We start from the raw sequence: 13,507 nt of genomic DNA, 5'->3' as shown, positions 1-13,507 counted from the left end.
CCCCCCCAATATTTTGCCAGGGGGGATGGTCCATACAATCATCCCCCCAATGTTGATGCCTGATAATGGGTTTCTGACCAAATTAACCTCATATTTGCCCATTTTAGACCCAAAAGTGCAAATTTTCGCACGCATTTGTTCTACTTTTACACCATATTTCATCAGTTTAGCTTCAAAATACCAAAATTGTTCACGCGCTTCGCGCGCAATTGTCCCATAAACATATTCTGTCACCAAAAGGTGCTGGATTGATATACTTCGAGAATTTTTTCCAACTCCATCCCCCCCAATGTCAAAAAGAAATCTACGCCACTGACATTGACAATTTGAAATTGCTACTAAAATTGCTAGTGCTACTAAAAGATAGTCTGATATTACTAATAAAAGATAGTCTGAAATTAAATATAAAGTGCTATTCTCATTCAAAAAATGAATATGTAAAAGATTTGGTCATTGTTTTCACTTAATGCGGATATTACTAATGTAGCATGTACACAACTTCAAAGGTACGCTAATTAAATATTGTTACAACATGAACCCTTTGATAAAAGTTGACTCTTCCTAATTTCAGAGAGTGAGGTCATCTTCTTACTTCCGCACTATACTGGCGCATGCCTAGTATGCCTAGTTCAGTCCATATAGTACAGCTTTCAGTACCAGTCGGCCTGTCCATGAGTGATGTTATCAGCACACATAATATTTTTCTTCATAGTATATATAATGCATGGCTACACAAATGGTGGATCAAAACATTGCAGAAGACCAAAACAGTTTGTGACAGCTTCATTTTATGAATGATTTTTGCAAAGTAAGTAAATCTCACCATTTTTCAAACAAATTTTGATATCAAAGTATGATTTAGAAAATATCATGCAGTGCTCATTTTTCTACACATTCCAATGAACTTGTGTACAAATACTAGTACCGGTAGTTTAAATTCCACACCAACACACAATGGAGTCAACATGTGGGCGGGCGTGTGAGAAGTACATTATAAAAGGCTCATTGTGTTTAGTACAAAAGATGAACTAATGGAGATGGCTGATGTCATTCTTTCATTTGTTTTAGTTTATACCATGAAATTAAAAAGTCAAAATTACAAACATGTACTGATACAGATTTTATGCTTGCATTTCATTATTAACTTGTTTGGTTCTTATCAAACAGATACAATACACCTACTAATTTCTTGTCTCTGGCCACTTCCTATTAGGGTCTATGTTAAGTTGGCTTGTTTTCCTTTGAATCTTTTTAGGCAGAGGTTTCAGAACTTTATAAGATGCTACTGATAGCTTTTTGAATTAATCTCAACATGATTTTAATCATCAAATAAAAAGATTTTAATACAGACTCCCCAGGTTTTGAGTTTGAGTGCTCGGCAGCAATTTGCAGATTGAGTGTGGGCTGCAATTCAAAGAAACATGATATTTTACCAATACTCAGGCATGAGAATGATTATCCATGAAAAAACCTGAAAAGTTTGAAAAAGCCTGAAAAAGCGTGTGAAATGAGGCTAAAAAGGCCAAAAACAGGCTGAAATTAAAAGAGTGCGGAAATTTGGACCACAAAAAAGCAGGAAATCCTGCAAAAGCAGGAAAATTCTCATGCATGAATACTGGACACTGTTAGGATAAATTCAGTCAAACACATGCTATTGGAATGAGTGATGGACTCCAGCACTCCAGCATATTTATAACATTATATTTTGGGTGTGGGCTCCACTGCCCACCATAGGTACAACCTGGCAGCCTCGGGGGCAGCCTCCCCTTGTTGGCACCAAATCACTTATAATGAGTATTTTATGATCCAAGCATCATCTTTTTACAAGGCATATTTCAGGAGATATCCACATTCATTTTGCAAATTTCAGGTGATTCCATTTTTTGCGTTTGCAAGTTATGCATGATGTGTATTACATTGCTCCATATAGACCAAACTGATCAGGTTTCTTTCTTTTGGTTTGAGTAGGGATCAGGAAAAAAATAAATGTATATTATCGCCGGAAATATCCCACAACAACGGCGTTGTGTTCACTAATTTCTTTATTCACAGTAAAATTTCACTTCAGGTGGTATTATAAATCCATAATTATTATGAATATTAATATGGTTGATTGCATACATGTAGATCATTATTACGGTAATAATCATTTAACATTAACTGATGCGAAACTTCCAATCGGATTTGGAAAAGCTAGAACGGATCAGGATGAGGTTAACAGAAGCTTGGATCAGCTGGTCCGGTGTGCAAAAAAAATGAATCGGTCAGTTTTGTTCCAAATTTTTCAGGATGGGTCGGGTCGTTATTATTCAGGGCATACAAGGATGGGGTGGAAAAAATCTTCACCCACAAAAAAAATGACATTCTTTCTAGATGAATTTTAAAAAAATTTAATTCACATTTTAAATTTGTCTAAGCATTATTTACTTGTCCTCCAAGTAGATTTCATTGTAATTATATCGACCCACTCTTTCTTCAAATTGAAATCCGGGGCACTCCAACTTTGGAGGTGACGCATATGTAGGGCTGTTAAGACCCCCTTTTTCAGCATTGCTGTCACCCAAAGACCCCATATTTTTTTACGAACACATGCTCTGTCACCCGAAGACCCCCTATTTTTCCATTTGATCTGTTACCCAAAGACCCTTTACAGCAACTTTCATTTATCACTAATTTTGTTACTTATGTTGAAAAAACAAAGAAATTTGAAGCCATTTAGAACTAGAAATTCGATTTTCAAGGTTTCTGTGGAGCTGTTTCGGTTCTCACCCAAAGATTCCATTAAAAAAAAAGGTCATGTTCGCATCCAATGACCCCATATTTTTTACATTTTGGTCTCACCGAATGCCAAAACTCATGCTCTCACCCAATGACCCCATATTTTTTACATTTTGCTCTCACCGAATGCCCCTTAGTGCGAAAGTGCCAGCCCTACACCTATATCCATTTCAAATTGAAGTGCCCCCGGATTGAAATACGATAGGAATTTGAGAGTCGGATTATAGTTCTGGATCTCCAACTGAACATAAAACTGATAAAATGCATCACTGACAGACCCCCCCTCAAAAAAAAAAATAATTAACTGCCTCCTCCGGGAAAAACTCAAGAAAACTCTAAATGCCTGATGCCACCACCATATTTTACATGAGAAATGATACGAAATCTTCGGCGTGTGCATATTTTTTGTTGATGAAGAATTTGGAGAATCATGTTTTATGTTAGATTCTTTATGCTTTCTTGGTCCAAACAGCCCAAATTTTTGGAAAATTGTTCACTTTTGGGGAAAAAGGTCCAATTTTCACAATCAGCCCTCCCCCAAAATAAATCCTGGCAACACCCTTGTAAATAATCATGTACAAAAGGTGTTTTGCAATTTCCCAACAGAACCCAGTGCTTTAACAATTAATTTTAAGCGAAAACGAGACATGACATGGACATTTGGATGCATGCCAAAATAGTACAAATTGTCAAATAGTATCCGCTACTTGTTTTTGACACACATTGACCTATATGCTTATCAACAGGAATCTAAAAATAAACCAAAAAACCGACATAATGCGCACGATGGTCCAACTCACAATTTCTTTGTGTGCGATCAATTGGGCCAACTGCATGGGTTGCATTTGGCGGGAAGCTAAGTTCCCAATACCATGAATACATATACCATTACACTTAACTAAACTCATTCTGTAGATGATCAATATATTGCTATAATAATTAAAATGATATTTTGATGTTGATCACTTATAAGTGGGTAACCTGATTGACTGCCTCATCTCCCACTTCACCTCATCAAAATGCAGATTTTGGTATCAAGTGAAAGCTCATATTTTTCTCATTAACATACTGAAATTAGGCGTTCCAAATCGGTTTATTTCTGAAGAAATTATTAAAAAACTGTTGAATTAGTCTCAATTATGTTATACCACAATTGAGACTAATTTGACAGTTGTTTTGATGATATCTTCGGAAATACACCGATTTGGAACTCCTAATTTCAATATTTTAATGAGAAAAATAGGATATTTCATTTTATATCAGTTTATTGCAGGATCTTTCCCTTCCCTGGCGGTTTAGGGTTAAAGGAAGGTGACCTGGTATATTTGCAAAATCAATTTCTTTAAAAATTATGTATAACATAAAATGTTGTCCCTTTGAACCATTCAGGGGCTTTTTGGCGATGGGAAGGGAAAGAAGGAAGGAATAAAGAGAGAAAACAAAGAAAGAAGTTGTTTGCTCTGGGTGGGATTCGAACCCGAGACCCCTCGCATGAAGAGCACTGGGTTGGCAACACTTTGCCACAGGTCTTGGGCTTCACTGGCCAATGAAACCGTGCCTATATATCACTTTAGGGCGATTGCATCATCACACCACGTGGAATGCACGCACGAACAGCGCATATATCAAGTAGTATTTTGTAGTACTCAGGCGCGTGTGTTAGGGTTAAGGGGTGAATCCATGATCCTACAAATTGATCTGACATGGATTACTTTATTATATGAAATTACCTTTCCAAAGACTCCAATATCAATAAACATCTAGTTGTAACAGAGATCGTTATGTAACAGAGATCATTCTGATGAGGTCCCACGGATGTGGTGATGAAATATTAAAAGTAAGTCGCTATTTTGTTGAGAGAACTGTTTAAAATATTTGTTCTAACAGAGATCATTGTCATTTGAACATTCACAGACAAGGCCATTTTGGCCAAATATGGAATGACTCTTAGATACAAAGACCATTTGTGACCAGCTCCAACAAAACCCGGAACAAGTCACCAGACATATTTTTGAGTTAGGCCTACAGGCCTTTAAAAATGACATTCCCATTTAAAAAAAAATCAAATTTTAGAATTCCTAATTTCATGGTTTTTGACTGTGGGACTAAGTGGACTTTCAAGTCCTTTAAAAGTGTTTATTAAAATGAGGTTTATTCAATAAATAACAGTTGAACTATGTAAGGTAGGAAACAAATTGGCTCATTACTCAGAATAGCAAGTTGGCAAAAATATCAAGGTATCATTTACAAAACTATCCATATCTCGAAAAGTATGATCCTATTTATTTAATTTTAGTATTATTTTAAAGCTATATTGTCTAGTGCTTATATTTTTTATTTAAATAATGAAATGTCAAAAATATGACTTGTTCCTGGCTTTGTCAGAGCAGGTCATATTTTTGTTCCATAATTTAATTGGCCAAACATGGAACGACCTTTATATACAAAAGCTAAAAGACCATGTTTGTTCTATAATTTATGGAACTTTTAAGTCGTTCATTTATGTTTTGTATCAATTGTAGCTCCTTATTTTTGCCAATATAATTTAGTTATAATTATAACAGTATTTTTTGTAACCAGTTCTAATAATTTGGACCAGTCTATAATGCTTTCAGAAGAAAATTGTGTTTTGTTTTAAGCAGACCATAGTTTTCTGCATTTTTTGTTTGAATCATTCTGGAAGAGTCACTATATATATAACAAAAAGTACTGTGCAATACACATTGCATATTTATTCAGTGTTAAATTTTACATTTCCTAGATTTAGAAATGTTAACTTCCCACACCAGACACCCAATTCAATCTTATTTCCATGAGTTTTCTTTAAATATGTTTAGTTTTTAAAAATCTTTGTTATATAAAGCAATTACTTGCCATTGCCAGTGATTACACAATTAATTATCATATTTATACTTACCTAGCAGTCTTCGTAACTAAATATTAATTTGTTCCAACTGTATAAACTGTAGCAAGTTTCCCACGCTTCGGGTCATGCGCCTCTTCAAATGCAGTTGATTGATATAATTTTGTGGTACACATTGATTACGGTCTGTGCATTATCTAGACAACTGAACTAACCTTTTGACCCAATAGGATTACACCGTGCACATCACATGACAAGTTCAGTATACTAAAAAATTGGCAAATAATCAATAGACAAAGTTCAAGTCAGGCATGTGAAAAATGACAAGGAAAGCTAGTGCAGACTTTTTGCGATAGCACACCAGCCAGCAAGCAAGCAAGCAAGCAAGCAAGCAAGCAAGCAAGCAAGCAAGAAAGCAAGAAAGAAAGAAAGAAAGAAAGAAAGAAGACAGAAAGAAAGAAAGAAAGACAGACAGACAGACAGACCGACAGACAGACAGACAGACAGACAGACAGACAGACAGAAGAAAGAAAGAAAGAGGGTAGATATCGGTGGTGGCCGTATCATTAAAAAAAAGAAAGAAAGAAAGAAAGAAAGAAAGAAAGAAAGAAAGAAAGAAAGAAAGAAAGAAAGAAAGAAAGAAAGAAAGAAGCCGAGGAAAGAAAGAAAGAAAGAAAGAAAGAAAGAAAGAAAGAAAGAAAAAAGAAAAAAAGAAAGAAAGAAAGAAAAAAAAAGAAAGAAAGAAAGAAAGAAAGAAAGACGAAAGAAAGAAAGATCGAAAGATAAAAAGAAAAAAAAAAAGAGAGAGAAAGAAAGAAAGAAAGAAAGAAAGAAAGAAAGAAAGAAAGAAAGAAAGAAAGAAAGAAAGAAAGAAAGAAAGAAAAATCAAGAAAGAAAGAGAGAAAGAAAAAAGAAGAAAGAAAGACAGAAAGAAAGAAAAAAGAAAGAAAGAGAGAAAGAAAGAAAGAGAGAAAGAAAGAAAGAAAAAGGAAAGAAAGAAAAAAGAAAGAAAGAAAGAAAGATGCCTTAACCCTAACCCAACTAGGACTCACTAAAGCTCACTATTAAAACCACTCTGCGTGCATGCATTCCACGGGACTTGATGACGCAATCAGACCAAGTCATATATACCCAGGAGTCGCTGGCGGGCCAACGCCACCTGTGTAGCTACATGCTGGGGATCTTCTGCGTGGCATGCGAGGGGTCCGAGGTTCGAATCCCAGGGGTGCCAAGTGACTTTCTTCTTCATCTTCTCTCCTCTTTCGTTCCTTCTTTCCCTTCTGATAGCAATAAAACCACGGGCAGGGTTAGGGTTAATCCCATCCCATACCTTAAACCATAACCTGGCCCCCCTATGCATGCATAGAAAGAGAGAAAAATGACACAAGAGTATAAGGACATTAATTTAATTGAGGGAGGAACTTTTATCTAAAGCATATTCGGCCTATACCATGGAAATAGGACACCATCAATAGTCTAAGTTATTACTTCAGGTATTGATCACTGTGATGACTAACAGTTTACCTGCTTCATGGTGTAAAGGGGAAGTTTTGCTGGCTGCACGTCAGTACACACACTGCGCTTGCAACCAGCAATCTGAGTTCATTATCAGCTAGTGGGTGTACCCATAAACAACTTGATAGCAAACTTGCTTTTACATGGATTCATAATATTAATAGTGCTACACGGTAAAACAATATTAATTGCTTACAATTTGCATGAACATGTAAGTATATTTATTACTAAGTATATAAAATGTATATAATTCATTTTACACCATGTTAATTTATTTTGTAATTCAATATTTTATTAATATATTTTTTTTATAAAAATGACTTCTTTGTCAAAATATATCATCTTGACTTACGCAATATCATGAATCAACTATGTTAACAAAGCCCAGTTATAAAAGGCATATTTACAAGAGGATACTAACTACAATGTATGCATTTTCAACTTTTTTCAAGTTTTAGCTTTGAGCTTTTGGTTGGCCTGAGCTTCTGGTTCTTTTTTTTTTTTCTTCTTTCAAATTTGAAGGTATTTTTTGATGAAATTTAAAAAATTCCTATGAATTACCAACTTTCAAAGAGAACTTACATGTCACCATGAATGGTGCATTGCTTGGTCTGGGTGGACATGTTATGATAAAAATACAATTTGATACAAATTATTGTGTGAAGCACAATATTAAGTTTTGTTATAATTCTCAAGTTGCTAAGTATATTATGTCAAGAATGCAACCAAAAACAGGCTGCAAAATACGGATTCTGAAGGGCGCCCATTTCAAGGCAATTTTGAAAGGGCACATCTATTTTACGAGGCTATTACATGTTAAAGAATAGCAGCAAGGCATCAAGGCAACTGGTAGAGGCCTTCAATTATTTTGCAGCCTGACCAAATATATTTTCCTGTATCACAGCAATATAGTGTTAATTGTTTGCTGGATACAAAGATATGACCACTGTCATGTCAAAGAAAGAAAAGAAAAATGAAATGTTTGAATTGGCTGCTTTAAGGCTTCCTTATATACTTAATAAGATTCATGTATTTTTAATTCCCCTTGATGATTCCTACTTTAGAGTGCATAAAAGTGAGGAAAGTGGGTACACCCCGTCTGTCCGAAACCCTGTCAGTCCGAACCACCGCTAGTCCGAATTTTAAGCTTACCTAACGCTAACACTAACCCTAACACTAAACATAACCCTAAACCTAACCCTAATGCTAACCCCAACCCTAACCCTTACCCTAACCCTAAAAAGTTGGACTTGCGGTGGTTCAGTCAGACTGACGGTGTTTCGGACTGACGGGAAGACCCTAGGAAAGTAAGAGTAGGGAAAAGAAGGCTTTATATAGTAAAGCTAAATGCTCTAGAATTCTGTAACCAATTTAAGACCAAATCAACACCACTTGATTTCAAATAAAACTATTTTATCCTTTTCATTCAAAATTGTTCAATAACCACTTCCCTGGAAAATTAAGCTTTTCATCCAATTTTACCATAATGTACTCCGCTAATATATCATAATACAGCATGCATCAAAATAGGGCAAGGATGACGCATGCGCACTAGCTGTACTATGCCCTACCAACCTATTGCCCAACCCAAAGGAAATGCGTCACACTGTCACACAGACATATTACACAAAAGATCGGTTTGTGAGCAAATGACTGCAAAAATACACACTTAGTGTCTATGGTGAATCCTGACATGTGCCAATGGATAAAAAAAATTGTATGTTATATTATTGCTAATATGTATTGATGATAAGCATAGGCCTATGTGATAAATTAAGCCACATCACTTGCCTGTCATTGGGTAGACAGCAATTTATGATCAGCACATAGCCCACATAGATTTGTCATACCACATGGCTAGGTGAATTTAACGAACAAGACAAAAGCAAAAAAAAATATGTTTTTTTAATTCAGCAGATCTCACTCTCCTGTTGTAAGCAACAGAGTTAGGGGGAAAGTAAATTTCAGAGCGAGCATAAAATTAACAAAAAAAATGCCCTATTACCTATATCCCCAGATTTTCTACTTGTGGGGGGATTGGGTCATAAAGTGAAAGATAATGTGTAGGCTACATGTCCCACCCCATCCTTGGCACTACCATAGTTAGGCCTAAAAAAATTGTTTGATTGGCGTAACATAAAAAAAATAGAGTAGGTCATCGGCTTTTTTTTTCTACACACACAATTTAAGCTGTAAATTGCGTATGATAAAGGCCCTGGAACTTTTTTGATTCTTAATTTAATTGTTTTTTAAATTTTTTAAATTTTTTTTTCAAAAAAATAAGATAAAAAGTATAGGGTCGGCCGGGTTATGCCAATCAAAACAAAAACTTTAGGCCTTAAATGCAGCAAAATCCAATATGGTAATAACAATTGCTTAACTTGCCAATTCTGAGACAGAAAAAGTTCAGCGGAGTATAGGGCAACTACCATGACTACCAAAGGCAACCTTTCCCACAAAACAATTAATTCCAATGAGCTTTTAAAAGACAAAATATTAATTACAACTTTCAGTCCCAAATCTTATCTTGGACTGGATTTTTTTTAAAGAGTAGTCAATAGTATCCTCAGAACAAAATAAAATCCAGTATAAGTGTGCACACAGAAAAGATCAAGAACACCAACACCACCAAATTTACAGTCAAAACAGACAATGTTCTACTGAGTAAGACTGGATACAAAAATAATGTCCACTGTTGATGTCATCTTTCTTTCTCTCTTTGCCACAATGGCAAAGAGAGAAAGAACAAAGAGAGGAAAGAAAGAAACAAAAGAATAAAAAAAATGGAAAACAAAGAAACTTTATTTATATATGGAGAGAAAGAAACTTAAGTCACATTTGTTCAGCTTCCACTCCCGGTTTCCACTGCACAAAGAACTGGGGTTGAATTGCATGATATTCTTGGGACAGCCTGGGCAATTCACCAAGTTGACTACGCACCAAAGTAATCCAAATGCACATGAACATAAGACAATTTATACACAGTATGAACAGTCTACACAGACACAAACAGACAACGCCACAACTATGTGCGCCCATGTAATACATGTACATGTATGTTGGGAGATTGCACCATTGCCGACTAATATACTGACTGCCATGTCGACATAACCAAAGTTGCATGCAGTTGAGAACATGAAGAGCAGAAGCAGCATGGTCAATCATCATACTATTAACACATCCTGTTTTCATTCTTGCATATACAAAACAATAAAACACATATTATGCATGAAATTTTAGTTACAGAAATCCATATCATATATTTTCTGTCTTTGTTAAAATCACCCACAAGGAAATTCATTTCATATTCTATAAAATACATATAACATTGGCATATCAGAAATGATTGAAATCTCTTACCTACATTACACATGTATTAGTCCAAAAATCCATGAAGAGAAAACAGTGGCAAATGTATAACTACAATATCAACATGACAAGGCCGTATTTTTTGGATTTAATTTCAATCCAAAATCCACCCTGAATTTATGGTGAAACACTCATGCTCAAATATAAAGCAACCGTCACAAGCAAAGGATAATGTGGGAATTTTGAACTCTGTCCTTTCCTTTATTAGTTTAGGGTCATGCCATAGACGACAGGGGTGTTCAAATAAAAGGAAGCCAGTGAATCATAAAATACGGGAATGTTTCCAGTTGAATGCAGGTGTATTAAGTGTAGGTTATTGTGGTAAATGAATAATGAAATTAATACAAAAATAATTCTGAAATGAAATTAATGCAGAAATGATAAATGAAACTAATACAGAAAATTTACATGCTCCTCAGAACAGAATGTAAATTGTAACCTGCAGTTTGTGTCCCTGCTTATGAAACAAAACATGAACACTTGATCACCGGTGCAGCATCCGGGTGCATGCAGTATGTGTTTCTGTTGAGAGACATGTTTCTATATATAACGATAAATCATGCAACAATTTTTGCCTCTGGAAGAATAACAACATTTACTTATTTTTATCAGGGTAATAGTTTTAGCCATAGTGTAAGATGTATGATAATGTAATGTTTTCAATGAATTTGGTTAATTTTGTTTGAACCTGATTCTTTGGAATATTTGTAAATGTTACAGATGTCCAAGCTTGGTCAACAGAACAATTTTGAATCGAGCTGCACGGTTTAGGGATTGGTCACCCACAGTTTTTGTGGGACCTAAGAGCACATCCGACATACCAAATTGTATTCTGAATATGTGGAATGGCCTTCTGATATCAAATTATTTTAATATTTTGAAATTCGTGAGTTATAACTAAGTTTATATTCATCAGTGTCAATTTCAGCAATTGATCAAACCCACATTTTCAGGCATTTCTCAAGTTATTCTAATTCAAAACAGAATATAAAATTGCTGAAAAAATAATAAGTTGAGCAATCATTTCCAAAAATGTTCTTTTAATATGGATAAGGATTGATTTTCCTTTTATTTTTTAACTAGTTGCTTTATGAATGCCGGCCTGAATGCTGCTGCTTTTGTTTTGTGTATTGTTTTTCTTGTTTTTGTGGATGTCTGGTGGGTGTGTATCGCCACATACGATGTGCACTGTGGTGCAATGCACTGGTGCGGTGCAGTGCACATTGCACTGTGGGGCAATGTGCATTTTTTTACTCTATTTGTTGTTTTTATGTCTCCTTTTTTATAAAAAAAAATCCTAGTGTTATAAGTCTTGCATTGATATATGTATATTCTTTAATAAAAACCATGCAAAGGCAACAAAAAATCTTTGAACTCAATATAGCCTTGAAAGAGAATCACACATTCATATAAAAATTGAATTAAAATGCACTATCCACATGTACTTGCACTATTAAAGAAATTTAACACACCCATCATTCTATTTTTCTCACCAATGACAACAGTTAGTTCTAGTTGTCATGGTTTGCACTTAAATGACCTTGTATTTTACCATATAGGGCTGATGTGACCACACGACCACACAAAAACACTGAATATATTTCAACTCATTGTTATTACAAGTAACAATCCTCCACTTGCCATAACTCTAAAGGGATTTTTTAGAGATCCGCCCATGCAGGATCAAAACAAACTGTAAAACAGTTGCTTAAGAATGATTCAAGAAGATACCCTTAACCCATTTTCTTTTTAGAACTATCGACAAATTATGAAGTAGGGATGGAAATAAGCACTGGCATAATTTCCTGAAACTGCTTTAACATTTCCTGAAAATGTGTATAGGGAAGATCCAAGCAAAATTTCCTGAAATCAGGAAATTTCCTGAAGATTTACTTACATCACTGATGAAGAAAACTGTTGCATCCCCTCCCTCTTGAATTTGCACAGAGTTCCTTATGCCAGGCCACTCCCCCAAAAATCAAGTGAACAATTTCGCTCTCATTCCTTGAGTCCAAAAATATTCCATGTCCCAAGTTAATTTCCATTTCAACATTCTTTTCAATAATATATCCATCAAACTCATTTGTTGAAGTTTAATATCAATTAAAACTTTGTTAGAAATCTCAGTCAGCTGATGTCAACCTTGGGAAATGATAATTTTATTTATACATCTGTCAATCATCTAGACTGAATGAGACTATTCAATTGTTAAACAGAGGGGGCAAAACCAAAAGCATTCTGAAATGGAAAAAAAAAAATCAGGCCAATTCTTAATATATCGCAAAGCAAAGACATGAAACATTAGATAATTTGTTTTTTCCACAAAACATGTAGTTATTAGTACTAGATTTTAAAGATTAAATACCACTCCGTTACACAAATAAAAGCCTCATGTCACCTTTGCCTGGCTATGGTATGATCAGGATGATCATGTGACCTTGACTGTGACGTCATAATTTTATGCCCATGTGCACAAATACACACCAGCCATGCCAAACACGATACCGTCACTCGTCGGACCTTTCTCTGTTTACATGGTTTAGGAAATAAAACCGAGACCGGTGTTTGACAGTTGGAAAACTTGCAGGATAAATTCAAATACTGTGCAAAAGTAAGTGAATCTCAACTCCTTTAGCATTGTACCACTTAAATTAATCGTGAATTAGGCAATATCATCAATGAAATGCATTGCTTTACGGCAATCAGACAGTGTGTACAGCACGGTGAACGCATGCAACAACATAGACACAATGTACTTTATATACGGTACATGGGTACTATGCAAGACATATGTACATGTACAATGGTAGAAACAACTTTATCGCAGCTAACTATAACCAAGAATTACACGGTCAAATAATACATGATTTTTAGAAATATATCCTTAATAACCAGTTAGGAAGCAATTAAAAAGGGGAAGTGGAAAATTGTGGGTTCACTGTAAGTATGTTTCAAAAGTGTTGGCAATGATATTTGAAAGTC

Source organism: Amphiura filiformis, chromosome 17, assembly GCF_039555335.1.
Source record: "Amphiura filiformis chromosome 17, Afil_fr2py, whole genome shotgun sequence".
NCBI lineage: Eukaryota > Metazoa > Echinodermata > Ophiuroidea > Amphilepidida > Amphiuridae > Amphiura > Amphiura filiformis.
This window is presented reverse-complemented; position numbering follows the sequence as displayed.